This window comes from Podarcis filfolensis (assembly GCF_964270895.1).
Source record: "Podarcis filfolensis genome assembly, chromosome: 16".
Classification (NCBI taxonomy): Eukaryota; Metazoa; Chordata; class Lepidosauria; order Squamata; family Lacertidae; genus Podarcis; species Podarcis filfolensis.
Window position 1 is genome coordinate 30045081 of NC_139620.1, and position 25345 is coordinate 30070425.

Consider the following 25345-nt stretch of genomic DNA (forward strand, 5'->3'; position numbering starts at 1 on the left):
GTGGTGGGGTAGGATGATTTAAAATAAAAAATAAAAATACATACTATATGTGTCTCTGTGTGTGTCTGTCATTAATCGTTGTAAGAAGCTGTGCCTTTCCCCCCTTTTCTACTGAATTTCATTGCTGAGTGACAGTCGTAAACAATTCCTTCCACAAATGAATAAAGGTAGGTGGACACAAACAGGTCTGAAAATGCTTCCGAGTCGATATTCAGCAACTCCTCTCAGACTGGATCCCAACCCAAAGAGTTGAAGATGTGACGGGAAGATTTTTCACCTTTGTTCTTGTCTCTTGGCAATTGCCAAGGAGTAAGTTATGCCTCTGAGAGGCCTGGCTGTGAGCTACATTCAGTGCCAGATTCACGTATAAGCTAAACAAGCTATAGCTTAGGGCCCCACTCTCTTGGGGCCCCCCAAAAAAATTAAAGGAAAAAACACCTGAATGTACATTTCCAAAATATAAGATAAAAAACAAATAAAATAAAACCTACATACAGCAACAGTGTTTTGTGATGTGCAGGCTCCTATGATGGAAGTAATGGGCCCCGCCTGCTAGCCTGCTCCCTAAAATATCACTGGTTTGCTCATTTCTATATATAGGGTGCCTACATTCTGCATGGACTGGTTGCAGGGCAACATGTGCAAATGGCTTTAGATACCCATTAGGTCCATAAATTACCATATCGCATATATTCAACACACAAAAACAGCAACAATTTGGTGTTGACAAAGGACAGCTGGATATATATAGGACCCCATTACCTTCAGTACATGGATAGACAAACTAAGGCCTGGGGGCTGGATCCGGCCCAATTGCCTTCTAAATCCGGCCCGCAGACGGTCTGGAAATCAGTGTGTTTTTATGTGAGTAGAATGTGTCTTTTTATTTAAAATGCATCTCTGGGTTATATGTGGGGCATAGGAATTCGTTCATTCCCCCCCACCCAAATATAGTCCGGCCCCCCACAAGGTCCGAGGGACAGTGGACCGGCCCCCTGCTGAAAAAGTTTGCTGACCCTTGCCTCAGTAGCTTAGGGCCTCATCAAACCTAAATCTGGCCCTGGCTACATTGGTTCCAATCCCCAACCTCAGTGCAGGAGTCTGTAGCCAGAAAGATTGGCTCCTGAAATATACTTGGAGTCGAGTGTGGATTTCATGCTCTTTACTCAGCTCATAGTAGTGAGGAATGGAAGTTCCCCCAGAATGTCTGCTTTATATACATTATTTACACAATGGTCCCCACGTGATTGGCTAATTCCGGGATTCTCCTGTAGGCCAATCAGGTTGGGGATTCACTTCCACCTGGAGCTGGATTGGGTGGCTCCTGTGGACCAATCAGACTGCTGCATTCTGGATCCTACTGTTCTAGAACCAATCAGACTGCTGCATTTTGGATCCTATTCAACTCAGTACATAACAGCTCCCTTCATTGTACAGATCTGGCTGTGCTTTTCATGTGCTGAGCTATAACACACCACCAGCCTCTGGTCTACCTAGAGCCCAGCATGCAAAGTCCTTTCTTCATCAAATTAACCTAGATACAAGCAAGATGCATTAAAGGAAATGACAATTCATGTCGCAGCAGAGATCTCCTGCTCCTCCCCACCCAAGTCCAAACAATGATCTCTAAAGCCTAACTCAACCCTTTTCTACTCTGCCCCCACCCCACAAAACAGTAATTATGATGTCTTCCTCTAGAGCAGGTTTGATCCTGACACACGAATGACGCACCGTTGTGCCATTAAAAACATGTTCTTTCAGATTACAGTGGCATCGTTTGAAAAGGGATGATTCAGGCGGTGTTAGAAAATCGCTCACGCACCGATGTGCAACACGGCCGATGCTGTGATGACAAGTAATTCTCTGGTCCTTTCAGTCTCATTTGGCACTGCGGGAAGTTCAGAAGAACCTGAGGAGAGACAGTTTTGGAAGCTGCAGCGTCCTGCTGCAGAGCTGTGGGGCAGGGGCCGGGGGGGGGGGGGCCCTGAGAACCGGGTTCCCTTGGGGCCACATACAAGTGGCCAGGGCCGTCTTAAGCATATCCGGCGCTGTGGTACAAAGATCCCTCCAGCGTCCCACTCCCCGTTTCCCAGAGTAATAATAATAATAATAATAATAATAACAATAATAATAATAATTTGTTATTTATACCCCACCCATCTGGCTGGATTTCCTCAGCCACTCTGGGCAGCTTCCAACAAAGTATTAAAATACAGTGGTCTGTTAAACATTAAAAGCTTCCCTAAAGAGGGCAGCCTTCAGATGTCTTCTAAAAGTCTGGTAGTTGTTGTTCTCTTTGACATCTGGTGGGAGGGCGTTCCACAGGGCGGGTGCCACTACCGAGAAGGCCCTCTGCCTGGTTCCCTGTAACTTGGCTTCTCACAGTGAGGGAACTGCCAGAAGGCCCTTGGTGCTGGACCTCAGTGTCTGGGCAGAATGATGGGGGTGGAGAAGCTCCTTCAGGTATACTGGGCCGAAGCCATTTAGGGCTTTAAAGGTCAGCACCAACACTTTGAATTGTGCCACTCCCAGTCACCAGTCAACCTTTTACCAAGCCTCTGCAGGGATCGCTGTCCTCCCGCCGGGGCTTGGGAGGCAAGCTGAACGCCCGCCAGCCATATGGTTGACGGGGTGCAGCTGATTGGTGTGCAGGAGAGAAAAGGGAGGCCACTGGCAAAGCGGCACAGCTCCCCCACTCGCTGGGGTGCCCCTGAGAGGCTATCGCCCTGGCGCAACACACAAGTAAACCCAATGGGAAAGACAGCTCTACAAGTAGCAGTGGGCTCAGATACAAAAAATGGGTGGGGCAGCTCATGCAAATTTTATTTTTGCACAGTAGGCTGTTTTCTACACACAACTCATTCATTCCCTCTGTAGGCAAGAATAGCACGGTTCAGATATTCCAACAATTGAGGAACGGCAGCAGAAAGTATTGGAGTATGTGGAAATAGCAAGGCTAACTGGAAGAATTCGACAGCAGGACAATGAGAAATTCCAAAAAGAATCATCCAAATTTATGGTATACTTGGAGAAAACTGTATATAAATAAAGACACTCACGGGACTAAAATAAAACTCATACCCTCTGAAGGTGGTAAAAGTAAAGGTAAAGGGACCCCTGACCATTAGGTCCAGTCGCAGACGACTCTGGGGTTGCGGTGCTCATCTCGCTTTATTGGCCAAGGGAGCCGGCGTACAGCTTCCGGGTCATGTGGCCAACATGACTAAGCCGCTTCTGGCGAACCAGAGCAGCGCACGGAAACGCCGTTTACCTTCCCGCCGGAGTGGTACCTATTTATCTACTTGCACTTTGACGTGCTTTCGAACTGCTAGGTTGGCAGGAGCAGGGACCAAGCAACGGGAGCTCACCCCGTCGCGGGGATTTGAACCGCCAACCTTCTGATCGGCAAGTCCTAGGCTCTGTGGTTTAACCCACAGCGCCACCCGCATCCCCAGAAAGTGGTAGACTCTGCTTCATTTGGAGGTCTTAAAGCAGAGGTAGGATGGCCATCTGTCATGGGTGCTTTAGCTGAGATTCCTGCATTGCAGGGGGTTGGACTAGATGACCCTCAGGGTCCCTTCCAACCAAATAATTCTGTTATTCTATAACCCTCTCCTAATATTTCTTTCCTACTGCAATTTCCACCCATTGCTGTTAGTTCTACCCCACGCATTTCCTTTGACCATGGTAACTTGCTTCAAAAGACCACTAAAGGCTTCATTATTATTTTTGAAGTTTGTCCTTGCAAGAATTTATTGCTGCCGCGACACTTACATTGCCTCTGACATTGCCTCTGCTGATCTGGGGCACCTTGTCCTCAGTTCACAATTTTTATTTTTAAAAAGGAGGGCTTGTTGTCAGTACGGCAAGATAGCGGCAAATGTTTTCACAGGCACGGTGACGGGGGCTTTTTCTTTATCACAAAAGGGAGACTTGCCATCCACTCTGCGGCGGAGGAGACCCAGAGGAGGAGTGGGACGAGAGAAACTTTCAGATTTCAAGGCTACTTAAAAAGCATTATTCAGAATAGCAGCTTGCAAGGCCCGCCAAAGGAGACAAGCCAATAAAATTCAAAATAGTAAGCGTGAATTGCACATTCATTCAAAATCCAGTTAAAACAATTGAGTCTAATGAATTAAACAAAACTATTTATAAAAATCGCCTGTAATTGGGGTCTTTATCTTGAAGTGGAAGACAGGAGTGCCTGGCGTGCTCTGGTCCATGGGATCACGAAGAGTCGGACACGACTAAACAACAACAAATTTATAAAAACTGATACCAGTTTTTCTAACGGAGAGCCATTGACACCTCCAGCACCCCCCTTGCCTCAGTGCCCCCCCAAGGTAATTCTACCCACCCCAAGGGGGGCTACTGGGAACCATTGTCCTAACCACTACACCACACTGTTGTGTCAATGTGGTTCAGGAAGGCTGGTGTTGATTCTTTAACTGTTGGCAACCGCATGTTAATCTTTTTTTGTAAACTGAATATTTGTTTGTGACGTTATGTTTCAGGATGCTTGTGCAGAAACAGCCTGAGATGACTATCAAGTCATTCTTATCAAACCTAAATTGCCTCTAGCGCTCTGGCAGGAAAACAACAATGTACATTGGTTGTAAATAATGAGAAAAACAATTGTTCGACAACACGAGAGTCTGGCCCCTCCCCATTACAGTGACTTTGATGGTTCAGATCTCATCTGCACTGTGCATTTAAAGCAGAGAATTCTGGGAACTGTAGTTTATTAAGGGTGCTGAGACTCGTAAGGAGACCCCCCCTTCCCCTCGCAAAGTTACAATTCCCAGGCATTTTGGCGATCCCGAGACATTTGGGTGGCTGAGGCAGACCACAAAATGGCACCCCCACTGTTAAGTTGTGGGTGAACATATCAGACGACACAGCGATTCTTCAGACAGCGCTTGTTTATTCACAGGCCAGAACAGAACAGAACTGAAGGGTTCAGCCAACCTGCTTATATAGAGCTCAACTACAAAGCAACAGTAACAACCTTCTGTGACTATTCAATCATGAACGTCACTTTCAGTTCCTTATTTGCATATGTGGACCTGAGTGAAAACTATCTACAGTATCCCCCTGCTGGCCCAGGGTGAGAACTTCAGTACATAACACCCACCACCACCAGGGAAGGGGTGAAGGAAGATCTACATTGGAAACTGGGGGTGGGAATCAAAGGCCGTGGCGGAGGGGAAAGGGGTGCACTCTGAATCTCACTGGGCACATGCAGACCCCAGGAGACCCCAGAGGGAACACCTACCATTTCCTCCCTTCCTAGGGTGAGAGATGACTGTAGAGGCATGGGGGGTGGGTGCTGCTGCTGAGGAGATGGCAGATTTGGACTCCAAAGTTTTTGCCAGAGCCATCGCTGCTACCACAGCAGCAGCAGCTGGCGATGCATTCCTTCTGTTGCCCGTGTGGATCCTGCCACCCGAGGCGGTCGCTTCACCATGCCTCCTGGGTGGGTCGGCCCTCATCCCAGTGTTATAAGAAAAAACTGCTCCTTTTCCCTTATAGGGTGTCCAAGAGCACGTGTAGAGTCCTTAAGTAGGTCACCTATCAGGAGGAGAAAATAACAGAGGCCAACCAGAGAATACAGTGGACGCTTGGGTTGCGAACGTGATCCGTGCAGGATGCACGTTCGCAACCCACAGCATTCGCAACCTGCGTCTGCGCATGCGTAGGTTGTGATTCGGCGCTTCTGCGCATGCGCAACCACCAAAACCTGGAAATAACCCGTTCCGGTACTTCCGTGTTTCGGTCCAGTCGTGGCCAACTCTGGCGTTGAAGCGCTCATCTCGCTTTATTGGCCGAGGGAGCCGGCGTACAGCTTCCGGGTCATGTGGCCGGCATGACTAAGTCACTTCTGGCGAACCAGAGCAGCACACGGAAACGCCATTTACCTTCCCGCTGGAGCGGCACCTATTTATCTACTTGCACTTTGACGTCCTTTTAAACTGCTAGGTTGGCAGGAGCAGGGACCGAACAATGGGAGCTCACCCTGTCGCGGGGATTTGAACCGCCAACCTTCTGATCGGCAACCCCTAGGCTCTGTGGTTTAACCCACAGGGCCACCTGCGTCCCTCACCTATCTACGTAGCTGTCAACTTTTCCCTTTTCTTGTGAGGAATCCTATTCGGAATAAGGGAATTTCCCTTTAAAAAAGGGGAAAGTTGACAGCTATGCCTCTCTATCTGTCTATCATCTATCTATCTATCTATCTATCCCACCATGAATGTAAAACAGCAGCCTCCCCAACACAATGGGGGTGGGGAGTCCAAACAGGTGTCACTGGTGTTGTCAGAAAATGAGAGATGGCCTTTGGTTGCCCCATTTGCTCAATGAATGGTTTCCTGCTCTTTTCTCAGTCAATTCCACCTCCCTGCCTGAAAAACACAACAGTGATAGAAAGAATGAAGTAAGTCTGGTGAGATTCCCAAAACCGCTGCATTTAAGAGCAATGCCTTCCGGATTATCTCGAAAGCTCCTCTGCCAACAGCATACGGGAATTATTACCAACCTCTCTAAGGAAAAGGCCTGGGTTTCCTGACATTCTCAGCTGTGGTTACGCAGTTTCCCTTAGCGTGAGGTTGGAAGGGGAAAAAGATACACTTCCTTTCTCTCTTTGGAGCAAATACATTAACAAGAGTCATTAGGAAGAGCTGCTTTCAAGGCTGAGGCTGGACTGCTTTACCCCTGTTGGCAACACCTATTTTTCTTATTATATATATATTTTAAATATATCACTTAACAAGACCAATTCAAAAGTTAACAGAAAGCCAACTGAGGTTTCATCAGAAGCAACACTCTCTTGGATGTTTGTGCAAGTGGAACATCAACAGGCGCTTCGTGAACCCCCTGAGGCGCTGGGGCAAAGTTCTGCCAGAGTAGATGTGCCCCTGGAACTCCTTGCCACTGGGGCCTGATCCATAGCTGTCAACTTTTCCCTTTTTTTAAGGGAAATTCCCTTATTCCGAATAGGATTCCTCGCAATAAAAGGGAAAAGTTGACAGCTATGGATCAGGCCACGATCTCACCGAAGCCACCTGACACGAGAAGGAGTAGCCAGGAATTCCCCCGGCCTGTTGCCTCTGCTCTGTATAGCCTGAGGGCCAAATTCTCATATGGCCAGCCTTCTGAGGGCCATGTGCCATTGGAGGACGGGGCCAGAGGCGAAAATGAGAAGAAGAGCAAGTGTCAGTTTTATAGAGGGGGTGTGGGAGAAGTCCCAAGGGCCACATAGAGAGGTCTAGAGGACCACATTTGGCCCTCACGTCTGAGGTTCCTCACGCCTGCTTTGACGGAAGAGCTTTTCTGGCAGATCCAAGCACATTGGGCTTGCCGAGAGACCTTTCATTGAAACAGGCGTTTTCCTCCTGGATGCTGGTTTTGGCAAGCTGCAATCTACCTGTATCTACCCAGTGAACAATGCAGAGCGCCCTGTTTGAACAAGACCAGTCTCCCTTTCCACTCCTCCCCGAGGGAAGATCTCCCCCACCCTCTCTCAATTCCGACTGATGCAATCAAATTCTGCAAAATTGCCTCCTGCAACCTCCGTCCCAGCCAGCCCTCTCGGGAATGAGGTTTAATTTTCCACACGGAGGCCGACAGATGCTGGCATGTGCTGGATCTTGTCTGTCGGAAGCAGGCCTGGCAGCGCCTGTGGGATTCCGACGGCCCACTTTGCATGCGCAAAACAACAACATCCCCACAGCGAGGATCCTGATTGACAACGAAGGCAGGGAAAGGAAGGAGGGAACCTGGCCAACCATTCTAGTTCGGGCCAATAAAATGTTTCATTCCTCAACCAAGGATCTTGAAACCATGGATAGGGAATACAGTCGTACCTCGGGTTACATACGCTTCAGGTTACAGACTCCACTAACCCAGAAATAGTACCTCGGGTTAAGAACTTTGCTTCAGGATGAGAACAGAAATCGTGCTCCGGTGGCGCAGCAGCAGCAGGAGGCCCCATTAGCTAAAGTGGTGCTTCAGGTTAAGAACAGTTTCAGGTTAAGAACGGACCTCCGGAACGAATTAAGTACTTAACCCGAGGTACCACTGTACGTTTGTTTGAGACAGGGCTGGGCTGCTGCTTTTGAATTATGGTGCTGGAGGAGACTCTTGAGAGTCCCATGGACTGCAAGAAGAACAAACCTATCCATCCTTAAGGAAATCAGCCCTGAGTGCTCACTGGAAGGACAGATCCTGAAGCTGAGGCTCCAATACTTTGGCCACCTCATGAGAAGAGAAGACTCCCTGGAAAAGACCCTGATGTTGGGAAAGATGGAGGGCACAAGGAGAAGGGAACGACAGAGGACGAGGTGGTTGGACAGTGTTCTTGAAGCTACCAGCATGAGTTTGACCAAACTGCGGGAGGCAGTGGAAGACAGGAGTCCCTGGTGTGCTCTGGTCCATGGGGTCACAAAGAGTCGGACACGACTAAACGACTAAACAACAACAACAACCACTGTACGTTTGTTTGGGACAGGGCTGGGGAAGCCCTGGCTCTTTCGCTGCTGGTAGGCTCCAGTTTCCATCATCCCTGGCCATTCACCACGCCGGCTGGGGATGAGGGGAGCTGTAGTTCAACAGTGTCTGGAGAGCCAAGGATTCTCCATTTGTGGTCTGGAGCTTGTGATGTACCGTATTTTTCGCTCCATAAGACACACTTTTTTCCTCCTAAAAAGTAAGGGGAAATGTCTGTGCGTCTTATGGAGCAAATGTGTGGTCAGTCACTGGCTCCCTTTCCAGCTCAGGCCTCCATTGTTGAATGTTCTGCAGACGGAGGCTGTTTGTTTCCCCAGCGATATGTGACTGGATGATTAGATTATCTGTCTGGAAACTGTAGAAATGGCTCCCGTTCCTTTCCTAAAGAAGCTGCAGAACTGTGAGTTGAACCCCATAAAAACAGGATTTTTCCCTTTGCAAAGTAAGCTCAACAACTCTGAGCTGATCCTCAAAAAAAGGGGCTTTTCACCTTTGCAAAAGAAGCTGCCAAACTTTGAGCGGATCGCAAAAAACCGAGGCTTTCCCCCTTTTCTCCTCTAAAAACTAGGTGCGTCTTATGGAGCGAAAAATACAGTAATATTGCCAAATACTCAAATGGGCAGTGAAGCGTTTACCCAGGGATGGAGAGCCTCAGGCCAAATGTGGCCTTGTCAGGGACTGGGCAGAGGAGGAATGCATGGAGACCCCCTCCGCAGCCTGACCCGTCGAGAGAAGGAGGAGGAGACAGTTCAGAAATACAACAGGGGCTTGAGGGAGGTCACAGCTCAAAGGCAGATGAGGGGGAAAGCTGGGAAATAATGGGAGAGGAGGAAGAAACAGTACCAGAGCAGGGACAGCTGACGGACACAGTGTCTTTAGAAAGCATTCCAGACCCTTGGACTCCAGGGCTGCAGCACTGCTGTGAGGGACAAGCCCCTCTTGAAATAGCCATGCTGTAAGAACTGACTCCCTCCATGCAGACTGAAGGTGTTGTGGTTGTTTAGTCGTTTAGTCGTGTCTGACTCTTCGTGACCCCATGGAGCAGAGCACGCCAGGCACTCCTGCCTTCCACTGCCTCCCGCAGTTTGGTCAAACTCATATTGGTTGAAGAAGAAGAGAAGAAGAGTTTGGATTTGATATCCCGCCTTTCACTCCCCTTCAGGAGTCTCAAAGCGGCTAACATTCTCCTTTCCCTTCCTCCCCCACAACAAACACTCTGTGAGGTGAGTGGGGCTGAGATACTTCAAAGAAGTGTGACTGGCCCAAGGGCAGCACAGGAAATGTTGGGGGAAGGAAAGCACATGGGAAGAGATAGGCATGCAAGAGTGATCGCAAACACCTCTCAGTTCCGAACCATGTTCTATATACGGAGGGTTGCATCCAATCTTCTCTGTCTGCTAGCACGAGGGTGAGATTTAATATTGCATTGCAGAGGAATCCAAATGCAACAGTTGCCCTAGCAGAAATTGTGCTATCTGTCATGCAACAAAGGGCAACCTTCTACATGCTTTGACGCTGAACTGCAGCCCTTCCTCTACTAAGAAGCTGCCTTATTTTGAGTTAGACGATTGGACCACTCAATTGTTAACCTCAACCAGCAGGAGCTCTCTGAGATTTCAGGCAAGGAGCCATTCCCAAGTCTTCCCTGGCGATTCCAGAGACTGAAGCTGGGATTGTTCGCCTGCAGAATGCATTCTCTACCACTGAGATATGTGACTCTTTTTTCTATCTACTGTTGTTTAGTTGTTTAGTCGTGTCCGACTCTTCGTAACCCCCTGGACCAGAGCACGCCAGGCACTCCTGTCTTCCACTGCCTCCTGCAGTTTAGTCAAACTCATGTTAGTAGCATCGAGAACACTGTCCAACCATCTCGTCCTCTGTCGTCCCCTTCTCCTTGTGCCCTCTATCTTTCCCAACATCAGGGTCTTTTCCAGGGAGTCTTCTCTTCTCATGAGGTGGCCAAAGTATTGGAGCTTCCTGCAGCCAATCAGAAGCCGCGCCTTGGTTTCTGAACGTTCTGGAAGTCGAACGGACTTCTGGAATGGATTCCGTTTGACTTCTGAGATGCCACTGTAATAATAATAACAATAAATTTATGCATTGTTTTTGGAAAGGGTGAACCGAATTGATTTCCTTCCCCATCGCAGGGTATGGAAGAGCCCTTACAGCCACCTGCTGGAAAACCTGGTGACCGGAGGGAGCCGAACGATATGCATTTATGCCAGCTCCCCATTGCTGAGTGTGTGTGTGTGTGTGTGTGTACCATAACTGCCTCATTCCTAATGTAGCTCTGTGCTGCCGTCTCTCTGACATGTCTTAAGGGTTCCCTGTCAGACTCATCAGAGAGCAGCTCATGTTCTTTTGTTCCCCAACATGCAGGGTCCCATCCGCGTCTAGCAGAGCACCGGTAGGCTGAGCCGATGTTTTCTTAAGGTGTACACGAGATTAAAAGCTGTTCAGTTGGATGCCTAATACCACAACATGGCCCGGCCCTTTGTAGTTTGCGTGTTCTCCACGGCAAAACGGAGCGACACGAGTTTCGAGAAAGGCGCTGAAGGGGATGTCTCGCGCGCCCCATCAAACCTCGATGTTAGGGGATTAGACCTAAGAATAGCTGACAATATTGACTCAGAGTGGCACAATGGAGACATAATTAGCAGCTTGACGTTTGGCGGACAGAAAGACTCAAAGTTTCTATGGCTGCTCAAGTAATTACATCAACATCTTCCCTGGCTGGCTCCCCACCCCCACCCCACTTCTAATTGTCGATATCTCAAGACGAACAGGTTGGATCCTGCTGAGTTCAGAGTAGGCCCATTGGGATTTAGTGGATCCCAGTTAGGCATGTCTATTTATGGTCAATAGGTCTACTCTGAGTAGGACCAGCATTGGCTACAAGCTCCTTCCCTCCATTTCCTTGAGTTCTTAAAAAAAAAAATTTGCAAATCTAACTTTAAAAAGACAATAAAAATAGTGTATCCATAAGACTAACAGTAGCCACCACCCTGCAATCATCAGAACACAATCTGAAGGTAGGAGTCACCAGTACATACATTTTAACTTAAATGTGTAAGTTTTGTATTTATTTCAAACATTTTATACTTTGATTGTTAAAAATAAAACCTCAAAGTGGTTTACCAAAAGAATAAAACAATGGAATTATCGATAAGCGTTAATGTATCATTTGTGGGCTACAACAACAGCCAATATTTGTCCATTTGTTTTATAAAATTTATACACCGCTTGCTTGTAGAAAAACCTCAATGTGGTTTACAAAAATGGTAAAAACCATGAAATAATCGCTAAAAGATTTACAACCGTTAATTTGAAAACATACGGAAGGTTAAAATGCAGTAAAATAGACTAAAACAAATTAAAACTCCTACAAACTTTCTAAACATCTGGGTAAAAGGTAAAGGTAAAGGAACCCCTGACCATTAGGTCCAGTCGTGAACAACTCTGGGGTTGCGACGCTCATCTCGCTTTATTGGCCGAGGGAGCCAGTCATGTGGCCAGCATGACTAAGCCGCTTCTGGCGAACCAGAGCAGCGCACGGAAATGCCGTTTACCTTCCCACCGGAGCGGTACCTATTTATCTACTTGCACTTTGACATGCTTTCGAACTGCTAGGTGGGCAGGAGAAGAGACCGAGCAACGGGAGCTTACCCCGTCACGGGGATTTGAACCGCCGACCTTCTGATTGGCAAGTCCTAGGCTCTGTGGTTTAACCCACAGCGCCACTTGTCTAAATAAGAATGTGTTTCACAGGCACCGAAAGGAATAGTGAAGGAGCCTGGCTGATATCAATAAGCAGGGAGTTCCATAGTGCCAGTGCTGCCACATTAAATGATAGAGTTCTTACAGATGCGATTGTGGGTATTATTATGTGGCACTTGTAAAACTGATTGTATTAGCTGGATTGGTTTCCATTCTAGGCATGAGGTGAATCAGCAATTTTTACTTCTCCAACATCTTTACTGCTGACTGCCACCCTCAAGAATCTGCCGCCTGAGGCAGGTGCCTTATAGTAGAGCCAGCCTTGCTGAAAAAGGGTTTTTTTCCGGCTTTGTTTCTAGGCTAAAAAGCTGTACTCGGTCAAGAGAAACCCTGGATACAATAAAAATCATTTAAAAAAAAAAAAAAGAGAGAAACCCTGGATAATTTGACTGATGTGGTCTCACTCCTGGGTTTTTATTTTTTTAAAAAAGAGCTTTATATTTGATAGGATTCGAGACGTTCTCCATTGCGCAGACTTTCTCCCGCCTCCGCTTTTTCACGCTTGAGGAGAAACCAGGCCCAGCCTTGACAGGTGGCAAGTCTGCCTGCGAAGCAGAGAGCCCGGCTTGTATGCTTTTCCGTGGCAGGGTTTTGAAAGGAAGATCAAAGCCAGGGAAAGTGTTTCTGTACAAATAACGCGGATAACTGTAAAGTAAGCACTGGAGAGAAAGCATCACATTTCAAATGCGGCAACTGCCTCAATTAAGCTGAGGTGGGTGGATCTGGTTGCCGGCCTCTCGCTGTCTCCGCTCCTTTCCCCGCATTTTTGGATGACGGTACAAGTCTCCGTTCAGCAGAGCATGAACCTCCATCCATCTCTGTTCGTCAAATGTGGGGTTTAGCCCCACGGAGGTATGCAAGTCATGCCAAGGGCAGGGAGACTTCCAGAAGTTTTCACCTCTCTGGATTTCACCCTGGATTCGGAGTTCCAAATTATCAGGCCTTGTTTTTTGAGGATCGCAGAGCTGCAGAGTTGCAAGGGGCTTGGGAGACAAAAATAAAACCTTCTTCTCAATGTAGAAGCTTTCAACCACGAGGGCTAGGTGACCCTGGCAATTTTGGCTTCTCTCAGTTTCTCATTTCCCCAGTCTTAAATCCTCACATTTCCACATCAGTCTGCAGATTATTCCTTTCTTTTGAACACCCTCATAAAATTCACCACCATTTTAGTGTGCGTTTCTCGGAAAGTACACCTTTTCTTGCTGTGCAATCTTTGTAAATGACTACCACGATAGAGAGGGACGCGGGTGGCGCTGTGGGTTAAACCACAGAGCCTAGGACTTGCCAATCAAAAGGTCAGCGGTTTGAATCCCCGCAACGGGGTGAGCTCCCGTTGCTCTGTCCCTGCTCCTGCCAACCTAGCAGTTTGAAAGCACGTCAAAGTGCAAGTAGATAAATAGGTACCGCTCCAGCGGGAAGGTAAACGGCGTTTCCGTGCGCTGCTCTGGTTCGCCAGAAGCAGCTTAGTCATGCTGGCCACATGACCCAGAAGCTGTACGCTGGCTCCCTTGGCCAGTAAAGCGAGATGAGCGCCGCAACCCCAGAGTTGGCCATGACTGGACCTAATGGTCAGGGCTCCCTTTACCTTTAGGGTAAAGTGTGACTTAAAAATGTGTATGTTACTGAATATAACACGCATTACATTAAGCAAACCTGTTTTGCCCAGAGGTATATTAGGCCAAAGATGTACAGAAACATGTATATTTTCTTTGTGCATATCCTTTCAAGTTTGCAGTATTGCAATGCATCCATCCAACCAAAACCTATGTGCAAAAATGTGTTAGGGGAAAGTATGCAGTAAAAAAACAAAAAACGCCACCTACATTAGTGAAGGCAGCGTACAAAAAATGTGTTCTATCGTGGTAAAGGTAAAGGGACCCCTGACCATTAGGTCCACTTGTGGCTGACTCTGGGGTTGCGGTGCTCATCTCGCTTTATTGGCTGAGGGAGCCGGCATACAGCTTCCGGGTCATGTGGCCAAGTTACAGGGAACCAGGCAGAGGGCCTTCTTGGTAGTGGCGCCTGCCCTGTGGAACACCCTTCCACCAGATGTCAAAGAGCAAAATAACTACCAAACTTTTAGAAGACATCTGAAGGCAGCCCTGTTTAGGGAAGCTTTTAATGTTTAATAGGTTATTGCATTTTAGTGTTTTATTAATATTAATATTAATATTAATATTACCAGGCTGCAGAACTGCATTGCAAAATTTGAAGCAGCATGAATCTCAAAGGAGGGATCCTTTTTGGGTTGTGTGTTGTTTTTCGAATTAGGTAGGTTCCCCTTTAAACGCAGACCGGATCCCATTTCTGTCTCAGTCATACCTGATACTCATCCGGTAGCTGGATTTTTGTTTGGCAGGGGGAGGAGCCAAGCGCTATCTCGGTAATCAGTTTCATTTCTGCGTTGCAGCCTGGCACTGGAAACAAACGTTCTCCTGTTAATCCTCCTCGGCTGCCACTGTGTTTTTTTAAGGGAGTTCCCTCCCTGGCATGTCTCTTCCAGGAAGCATTGCCAACGTGCATTTATCATAAGTGGATCTGATAGTCCTCATTAGTTGGGATAAACAGGCAAGTGTTTGAATCATTGCCTAAGCTAAAGGGCCCGAGGGGGTTCTGCTTTGCTTAACACGTACAAATTCACACTATCGTCTTGTAGCGCAGGGGTGGGGCATCTCAGGCCTGGGAGTCAAATGTGGCCCTCCGGGCCTTTCCTTTCGGCCCCCAGAACGCTCTGAAGGCCACGCCCCCTTCTCCTAAGGCCACCTCTCCCTTCACCGGCTATCACACCCTCCTTGAGGGCCTTTGCCCAGCTGAAATGTGTCTGTGAACTCTGATCCTGTCTCTCACTTGTCTAAAGGAAGGATGAAGAAGTATTTGTGCATGTATACACAGAAACTAATTTTGGTTACCACTTTGGCCATTTTCACCACTGGCCAGAGGCAAAGAATTTAGCCTTTGAGCAGAAGAGAGTCCCCCACCCTCAGTGTAGTTAATTTAAAGGTAAAGGGACCCCTGGCCATTAGGTCCAGTCATGACCGACTCTGGGGTTGTGGCGCTCATCTCACTTTATTGGCCGAGGGAGCCGGCGTACAGCTTCCGGGTCATGTGGCCAGCATGACTAAGCCGCTTCTGGTGAACCAGAGCAGCGCATGGAAACGCCGTTTACCTTCCCGCTGGAGCAGTACCTATTTATCTACTTGCACTTTGATGTGCTTTCGAACTGCTAGGTTGGCAGGAGCAGGGACCGAGCAACTGGAGCTCACCCCGTCGCGGGGATTCGAACCGCTGACCTTCTGATCGGCAAGTCCTAGGCTCTGTGGTTTAACCCACAGCGCCACCCTTTGTAGTTAATTTGGGTGTCCCTTAATGCAGGGGTGGAGCAGCTTTGGTTGAAAGGTGGCCTTCTCCTTAACTTCATGTGGTTCGCAGAGATGGGTTGCACAGGGGGAAAGCAGGAAAGGTGTAGGAGAGGAAGATGGGATGGAGCAAAGAATTACGTTCCGATTTTCATTGGTTATAATTTTGTATGCTTGGGATTTCATGTGCCGTTTAGACATCTCCTGAATAAAACATTTGAAACGACAGGAGTTCTACATTCTTGCAGTGCTGTGGTAGAGCATCTGTTTTGCATGCAGAAGGTCCCAGGTCACGGCAGCCAAGTGGTTAAAACGTATGGACATTAAACCCAATAGGGTGGAATTTTTCAGACCTGACAGGGGGCAGCTGACCACTTCAGGGAATGAACACTGGTTGGACGATGTCAGGCGTCGCCTGGAGGAATGGTTGGTGAGTTGCTGGTGGTGTAGGTATGTGGAGGTGATGCTCCGCTTGTGCTGAGGCAAACCCCGCACCAGGCATGCAACAGTGTGCCAAGGAACGTTGTGCCAACGCTCTCTGACCTTTTGCTTTCTTGGCTAGTGAACAGGGTTTTCCCCCTGACCGTCGTTTGTCCTCTCACAGATTGGGTTACTAGACATAATGCTTGGCTGGAGCATCACCGGGGACACAGATGCAATCAAGTATCGGAGAAAACATTTTAGGGAAACACCAGCTGACATGTGTATTTGCTAATGCTGGAAATGTGCTTAGATGGAAATACGTCCTGTTCAGAATGGTTTCACTACTGTTTCCAATTGTTGGCTTCTGCTAATAAAAGGAACCTTTGCAGAGCTAGTCGGCAGCTTGTTTTGGAGAATGCTTGCCATTCAACCTCCCGTCGTCTTCGTTACAGTGGTACCTCGGGTTACATACGCTTCAGGTTACAGACTCCGCTTACCCAGAAATAGTGCTTCAGGTTAAGAACTTTGCTTCAGGATGAGAACAGAAATCGTGCTCCGGCGGCGCAGCGGCAGCAGGAGGCCCCATTAGCTAAAGTGGCTTCAGGTTAAGAACAGTTTCAGGTTAAGAACAGACCTCCGGAACGAATTACCGGTAAGTACTTAACCTGAGGTACCACTGTATTCCTACATAGGTAGCCTTGGTGGCGAGACCGCGATTTCGTGGTCTCAGGTGGCGGTTTCAGGCCTTGGGCAGAATCCTTTAGCTCTGTCTTGCTGGCCCTGTGGAAAGATGTCAAATCCTGCAGGGCCCATTCAAATAAGGGGGGCGTGAAGTGGTGACTCACACCCCCCCCCCCCCGGCGACAGTGTTTTCAGGGTTCCCTGTTAAAGGGAGTTGTGTGAGGGGAGTCACTGGCGAAACGCTGAAAGGCACTTGGTGAACTCCCCTAAGTTGCGCGAAGGGGGGCTGGCTGGCTGTGTAAACACATGTTTTGCAGTGCCCCCTCTGATCCGATTAACCCTGCTGTGCCTCAGTGCCCCGGCTGGGGGACTGAGAGGGATACACACCCAATGCCTAAGCCAAGGTTGCCTACATCTGAAATGGTTAATAAAGCTGTGGCCATTTTAAATCTCAAAGTACATTGTCGTGTGCAATTCATTGCTCTTGGACTGTCTCCTGGAGGGGCAGGGATCTGCGCCTGGGCACGCAAACATCTGTAACAATGGGAATTCTACATTCTTGCAGTGCTGTGGCAGAGCACCTGCTTGGCTTGCAGAAGGTCCTAGGTTCAATCCCCGGCATCTCCAGGTAGGGTTGAGAGGGACTCCTGCCTGGAGTCCCAGAGAGCAGCTGCCAGTCAGCGTAGACAACACCAAGCTAGATGGACCAATGGTCCAACACAGCATCTTCCAGTAATAATAATAATACAGTCATACCTCGGGTTACAGACGCTTTAGGTTGTGTTTTTTTTGGGTTACGGACCCACCGAAACCTGGAAGTACTGGAACGGGTTACGCATGCACAGAGGACTAAATCGCGCTGTGCATAAGACCAAATCACAACCCGCGCGTGCACAGATGCATTGCTGCGGGTTGCGAACATGCATCCCGCACAGATCACGTTTGCATCCTGAGCATCCACTGTAATAATTTTTATTTGTACCCCTCCCTCCCCAGCCGAAGCCAGGCTCAGAGCGGTTAACATCATACAAATAACACAGTACACATAAAAACAGGCATCAATTAATTAAAATACATCTTAAAATTAATTCAGACAAATTAAAATCTGGACAAATGGCAGTTATCAGGTTAAGACTGAGAGCGGTTAATACTTGCCAGGACCAACTGTTTTCACTGATCATATAAGGACCTGTGAACAGGCTCGGAGGCCTCCTTCATGCTTGTTTTTATACAAAGGAAAATAGGTCAGACTGCGCCCTGGCCAAAGGCCTGGCGGAACAGCTCTGTCTTGCTGGCCCTGTGGAAAGATGTCAAATCCTGCAGGGCCCTAGTTTCTTGTGGGAGAGCGTTCCACCAGGCCGGGGCCACGGCCGAAACGGCCCTGGCTCTGGTTGAGGCCAGTCTAATTTCCCTGGGGCCTGGGATCTTCAGAGTGTTGTTGTTTGAGAATGTATTCTTAAGGCTGCAAACTCCTTTTGTTTCTGCCTACTCGTCACCTGCAGTTCTGGATTGACTTTTCCCGTGGGGCAAAGGCCTCTCATTGGAAAAGTAGTAGCTGTTGTTGTTCCTCCTCCCTTCCCCATCTTAAATCAGGCGTGGGGAAACGTTGGCCCTCCAGATGTGGCAGGACTTCAAGTCCCATCACCCCTAGCCACTGGCCATGCTGGCTGATGGGACTTGCTTTGCAGCAACATCTGCAGGGCCACAGCTTTTGCAGACCTGTCTTAAAGGTTTTCAAGGCACAAGCCCATCACTGACCTCTTCTGAATGCAGGACACAAATTTTGACTTTCCATTTCTGGGATCAGCCAGCAGAAAAATCATTCCCAATATGACGGATTAAGTCCAACCGTTTCAAGAGCGTAGGAAGAAGGGCAGATTTGAAGGCAAGAGTTGAATCAGGATAGAACCTTTTGTGTCCTTGAAAGACTTGGGCTGCATTTAGGCAGCACTTCATTCCATTTTCCTGATTCCAGCTTCCTTACCTGGCAATTTCCACGTGTGATTTCATGCGGCAAAATCTGGGGAGGAATTCTGGCGTGGAGTTCTTTCCCGCCATTTGAAACGTAGTGTGACAAAGTGGTAAATTGACCAGAAGGCCATGGTTCTGTAACACAACAGTAATGAATGATCTTGGAGTTGAGGGGATGCTCATCCAATTTGCAGGTGACCCCAAACCCCGCTAATCACGCAGAAGACAGAACTGGGGTTCAGCACTGGAGAACTGGGCCTAAACTAACAAAATGAATTTCAGGAGGGACTAAGGTAAGGTTCTGCACTTGGGCAGGAATAACCAGCTGCACAAATATAAGATGGAACACATGAAAAGGATCAAGGGGTCTTGGACAGAGATGCTGTTGTGGCTAGCAGTCTCTGATAGCCTGATCTTCCATGGAGTTGCCTAATTTTCTTCTAAAGCCACCCAACGTCTTTCTGCCCATTTCTTCAACTTTGGGGTCAAATGCCAGGCCACACCCTTCGTTTTACCACCCCTCTGAAAAAAAACTAAGGCAGAATGATGGAAGCAACATCTACTTAGAGCAGGCACCCCCAAACTCGGCCCTCCAGATGTTTTGGGACTACAATTCCCATCATCCCAGACCACTGGTCCTGTTAGCTAGGGATGATGGGAGTTGTAGTCCCAAAACAGCTGGAGGGCCGAGTTTGGGGATGCCTGACTTAGAGGAAAAACCAGATTACATCCAAGATAGTAGAGTAGAAAATGGCACTACAGATATTAACCACATTTGCTTGGCGGGTAAGGGAGTATGTTTATTTTTCCATAAGGATATGTACCATAAATATAACAGGATCTGTTGTGTTGAGGAGGGTCCCAGCAGATCATCAAGACTTGTGCAGTCCAATGTGTGGTTTAATACACAAGCTGTCATTAGCTGGTATCCGGGAAAAGGGGTGGGGGGCAGCTGGCCAGACTGCATTTATTTGTTTGGTGAACTCACACACACATTTTTCAGCTCCGCACACACACACAGGAAATAATCCGAATCATCCATCAGGCCATTCAAGTCAACATTAGCCTGGCCGATATTGTTACAACGAGGCCATCCCTGGAGAGCACGAGGCAGAATCCATCAGGAAAGGAGCAAATCCCTTTTCGTTTCCATCCGTCCTGCTTTGCCGTCAGTTCCATCCCGTCAGCATAAATCCAGATTGACGTCTATGGAAAGGAAAGAAAAAAGAAGGGGGGAAATAGCTGACGGAGAACAACAACATCGGAGATTCGAGTTCGGTTTCTGAGAAGCCCTCTAGGAGGCCGCAGTATCACGATGCTAAAACAACAGAAATAAAAGACTTGCAACATAAAGGGATCAATTAAAGGAAGGAGCTTTGGACAGAGATGGTGAGGATTAGCTTTGTACCCTGCGTGTAACTGTGTATGGTTCCCCCCGCCCCCCCGTCCGCTGCAGCAAAGCGTCCTCGGGTTCCTTTGGTGGTCTCACGACAGGAGAGGGAAATCGATTTATCTCCAAGGCCCACAAGTATACAAACAATGGGATAGGGCTGGCCCACCCATGAGGCAAGGTGAGGTGACCGCCTCAGGCGTCACGATCCACAGGGGCAGCCAATCCCAGTGTACAGTAGATCTTTATTCCCCCTTGTTTCTGACACAGATCTTCACTCGCCCTTTATCTCCTAGCGGGGAAGGGGGAAGCCATTTTGTGATGCGCCTCCGGTGCCAAAATGTCTTGGAACAGGGTGGAATCTTTAGCTAAAATAATGCAAAAGGTCTCTTCATCGCAGGCTGAAATACAGGGCAGGGCAGGAGGAACCAGGAGTGCTGAGGCCACGCTGCGGCAACGAGGCGTTCTGTGCCATCCTCCCAAAAGCAAACCAAACCAAACCAGAAGAGGCGAAGCTTCAGACTGGTGCTACTGGGAAACAGATGCCCGACTTATCATTTTAATATCGCATTTAGGAGCTTCCAGACTACCTGTTTATTGAGCGTTTGTCCTGATGTGCTTGCCAGGAAATTAAGATGTTGCGTCAAAGCAAGTCTCACCCCACTCTTTTCCAGGGCATCTTTTCCCTTATGGCAAGAAAGTCTCATCTTTTTTTTTTATGGGAAGCAGGCTGGTTGCGCAAGGCTGTAACTGCACATGACCTGAGTTTGCTGGGATGTGACTGAACCCCATCTGAATACAGGGGTGCCTGGGAGAAGCCTCTTTTTCCACGGACAAAACCCACCAGGCAATGGAGGTTTTGTACTCCAGTGGAGTACAAATGAATTTGCACTGTACTGAGTCAGACCATTGGTGCATCTAGGTCAGTATTGCTGACACTGACTGGCAGCAGCCCTCCAGGGTCTTTCCCCTGCCTGGGACTTTCTGCAAGCAAAGCAGGGGCTACAGCCCTCGTGGGAGAATCCTGTGTTCCTGTGTAATTGGGAGTAAGTCCCATTGAGTTCAATAGGATTGACTTCCGAGTAGACAGGGTTAGGGCTCCCGCTGGAAGTTGGCAGCCGGATCTTCAGATCAAATCGCTGGCAAGGGTTGCCTTTGCAGAAAGGCAAGCAAGAGCAGCTTTTTTAAAAATTTAGGTTTGGATTTTGCCATCACGGCCCAGTTAATTATTTTCTGCTAAGCAGACAAACCGACCAACTAAGCATCTGCCTTGATTCACGTTAGGGAGCATCTCCCCCTCCTGGCCAAGACGGAAATATGAAAGGAATTAGGAAAGGAATGAGGCAAAAACTTAGAAGGGCCGTTTTGCTTAAGGGATAAGTAGGAGCTGCAACCGTTGTTGTTGTTCCGCCCGTCTGACTGGTCTGCCCCAGCCACTCTGGGCAGCTTCCAACAAATTAAAACATTAAGCACAGTAAAACACCAAAGATTAAAAACTTCCTGATACAGGACTGCCTTCAGATGCCTTGTAAAAGTCAGATACAGTCATACCTCATGTTACGTTTGCTTCATGTTACGTTCTTTCAGGTTACGTCCCACAGCGACCTGGAAGTACCGGAAAGGGTTACTTCCTGGTTTTGCCACATGTGCAGAAGCGCTAAATCGCGCTTCATGAACGTGCACAAGCGCCAAATCGCGCCATGCACCAGATAAGGTGCTTCAGGGTTGCGCTCTTTTCATGTTGCAAACGGGCCTCTGGAACGGATCCCATTCGCAACCAGAGGTACCACTGTAGTTTTTATTTCCTTGGCATCTGAAGGGATGGTGTTCCTCAGGGAGGGCGCCACCACCGAGAAGGCCCTCTGCCTGGTTCCCTGGAGTTTCACTTCTCGCAGTGAGGGAACTAGCAGAAGGCCCTTGGAGGAGGACCTCAGTGTCTGGCTGAACAATGAGGGTGGAGACGCTCCTTCAGGTATACTGGAGAACAGGATGTTGGACAGCTGTGAGCAGGATTCCCTCACTGCAAGCGACTGGAAATGATGAGCCTCAGAGTCCTTTCCAACTCTACAATTCTAGGGTCAGGGATAGGCCTCTGGCCTGATCCAATAGGCCTCTTCATAACTAGTTTCTTCTCCTTAATCTCCTTTTCCCTGAAGAGTCTTTCGGGACATTTGCATGAGAACGTAAGAATAACCTGCTGCGTCAGGCCAGGAGCCACCCAGTCTAGCATCCTGGTCTCACAGTGGTTGCCCAGATGTGTGGGAAATCTGTCCACAGGACCTGAGCACAACAGCACTCTCCTCCTGTGCTTTTGGGCAACTGATGTTCAGAGGCATCATTGCCTCTGACCAGGGAGGCAGAGCATAACCATCATGGCTAGTAGCCACTGATAGCCTTTTCCTTCATGGATTTGTCTAATCTTCTCTTAAAATCCATCTAAATTGGTGGCCATCCCTGTCTCCAGTGGCAGTGAGTTCCACAGTCGACCTACGCACTGCATGAAGAAGTACTTTCTGTTATCTAGCTTGGATCTTCCAACATTCGCCTTTGCTGGATGTTCACGAACTCCAGTGAGAAGGAGAGAAACCATTCTCTAGCCACTTGCTTCCACAACATGCACAATTGTATAAATGCCTATCCCCCACTTCCGACTCGCAGAATTAAAAAGTCCCGAATGTGGGGATTGCTCCATCTGCTAACTTTGTGGCTCCCCCTAGCCTGGAGATACCTCCCTGTTTGTGCACGGATGGTGTTGTTCTGGATCCAAATTAGAGAATGCAATTGCTCTCAGCACACAGGATGCGATATTCGGCTTGATGAGACGCAGCCCCCATGCAGAAACCAGGATGCAGCGAGCAAAAGAGCCATGGAGCCGGCCAAAGTTTCATTTCCTGATTCTACGGCTTGCCTCTTCCGCAGCGGAGCAAAATCAGGATGTTTACTTTACCCTATCTGCTCTTTAGATCCCAGCCACGAAGCCTTGATTTTAGCAGAATGCTGCTCCGCCCTCCCTTTCACAACCCCTCTGAGAGAACAAAGGCTTCCTTATCAATGGAATTAAAATTATGCCACGCTAAAAAAAATGAAAATGAAAAAGGGTCGCGTTTCATAAAAGGCAGCCGGGCTCCAGCAGCAGTAACCTTGAGCTGCCGAGTTCATTTCAGATTTTTCAGGCCTAGAAATAGGGACGTAGAAGCTGTCTGGCACAGAATCAGGCCACTGAGCCATCTACTGTAAGCTCAGTAATATTTACAACAGGAACGGGGAAGATGTAACCCTCCAGATGTTCTCGGATTCCAACTGCAAGCATGACCAAAAATTGTTGGCATCCGAGTGCGCCTTCGGGGTTGAAGTCAAACCACTGGAGAGTTTGCTGCAGCTGTAGAGTCCGATATGGGAGAGACATGTTTTGCTGCAACTGGGGCAGATGATGGCGTCTGGCTGAGCTGCTGCAGATGCTCAATGGCTTTTCTTGAAAGACCTACATTGGCTCCCAGTACGTTTCCGAGCACAATTCAAAGTGTTGGTGCTGACCTTTAAAACCCTAAACAGCCTCGGTCCAGTATACCTGAAGGAGCGTCTCCTCCCCCATCGTTCTGCCCGGACACTGAGGTCCAGCGCCGAGAGCCTTCTGGCAGTTCCCTCACTGTGAGAAGCAAAGCTACAGGGAACCAGGCAGAGGGCCTTTTCGGTAGTGGCGCCCGCCCTATGGAACACCCTCCCACCAGATGTCAAAGAGAAAAACAACTACCAGGCTTTTAGAAGACATCTGAAGGCAGCCCTGTTTAGGGAAGCTTTTAATGTTTGATGCATTACTGTATTTTAATATTCTGTTGGAAGCTGCCCAGAGTGGCTGGGGAAGCCCAGCCAGATGGGCGGGATATAAATAATAAAATTATTATCATTATTATCATCATCATCATCATCATCATTATTATTATTATTATTATTATTATTATTATTATTATTATTATTATTTCTTGTCTCTGCGCTCCTCCCAGCAGCCATCCCTGCTCTGGACACAACCTGACTGTCTGCGGTCATCTGCAAGGGATTCCCACATGGCGGCAGTGACGTCACCAGCCGACATGAATGTCTGTTTGCAGACATTTTTGTAACACAGAGCCGGTCTGCCAACAGGCCTGGTGCCAGGAGCCAGCTCCCCGTAGCGCACGTCCTTGCGGATCCTGCCACCTTCCATTCTGTGGGCATGACCAGGCCAGCGTAGACGTCGCTGAGACAGGGGTGTAAACGTGCTGGGGTGTTAGAATTCCTGCTCTATGATTGCAGTCACGGGATTGTTGTCTTTCACATGACGGTGCATATTTTGACGCCACAGAGTGGGAAGTGACGGAGACAATATGTTTGTGGTACTGTGTTCCGTGAAGTGGGACTATTGTCCTTTGTTCTTCTTCTCTTTGCTGTCTGATGCTAGAGAGAGAGGGAGCCATGTTGAAGTGTTCTGTGTATAAAGGTAAAGGTAAAGGGACCCCTGACCATTAGGTCCAGTCGTGGCCGACTCTGGGGTTGCGGTGCTCATCTCACTTTATTGGCTGAGGGAGCCAGCGTACAGCTTCTGGGTCATGTGGCCAGCATGACTAAGCCACTTCTGGCGAACCAGAGCAGTGCACGGAATTGCCGTTTACCTTCCTGCCGGAGCGGTACCTATTTATCTACTTGCACTTTGACAGGTTTTTGAACTGCTAGGTTGGCAGGAGCAGGGACCGAGCAACGGGAGCTCACCCCATCGCGGGGATTCGAACAGCCGACCTTCTGATCAGCAAGTCCTAGGCTCTGTGGTTTAACCCACAGCGCTACCCGCGTCCCTGCTCCATGTATGTTTATATATAAATAAAGTAATTAGCCAAAATGCTGAGTTGCTGTGGTCTGTTACACATGATGCGCAGACTCTGTGGATCCCTAAGTGTGCCAGTGTCTTTGGGCATCGGTCACTGTGATGTTTGGGCTGAAGAAAGCTTTTGAAGCTCCCAAACGAAAGACCAGGAGGGGGAGAACATGCCAGTCGGGCATGTGTCTCTGCCAGGGTCCTACTCGAGTGTAGGCAGAGCTCCTTACAACAGGGGTCGCTGAGACAGGGGTGTAAACATGCTGGGGATGTGGGGAATTAGGGGAGCACGTCTTTTTTTGAGGCTCTGCCCTGCCATGAGATAGGAGTGACAAACTCCTTCCCCCTGGTCTCCCAGAATCAGGAGAGGCATGCAGAGGGCGGAGGAGAGGTTAG

General features: G+C 48.5%; 1 protein-coding gene across 1 annotated transcript in view; it reads right to left on the reverse strand.

The window, feature by feature from the left end:
• Window positions 1-19487: 19487 nt before the first annotated feature.
• The window catches only part of TXNRD2 (thioredoxin reductase 2), a 71302-nt gene continuing 65444 nt past the window's right edge, over window positions 19488-25345 (reverse strand). The window contains exon 18 of the mRNA XM_083590775.1: window positions 19488-19919. The gene's annotated coding sequence lies outside the window, so the exon portion shown is untranslated. The remainder of the gene's footprint in view (window positions 19920-25345) is intronic.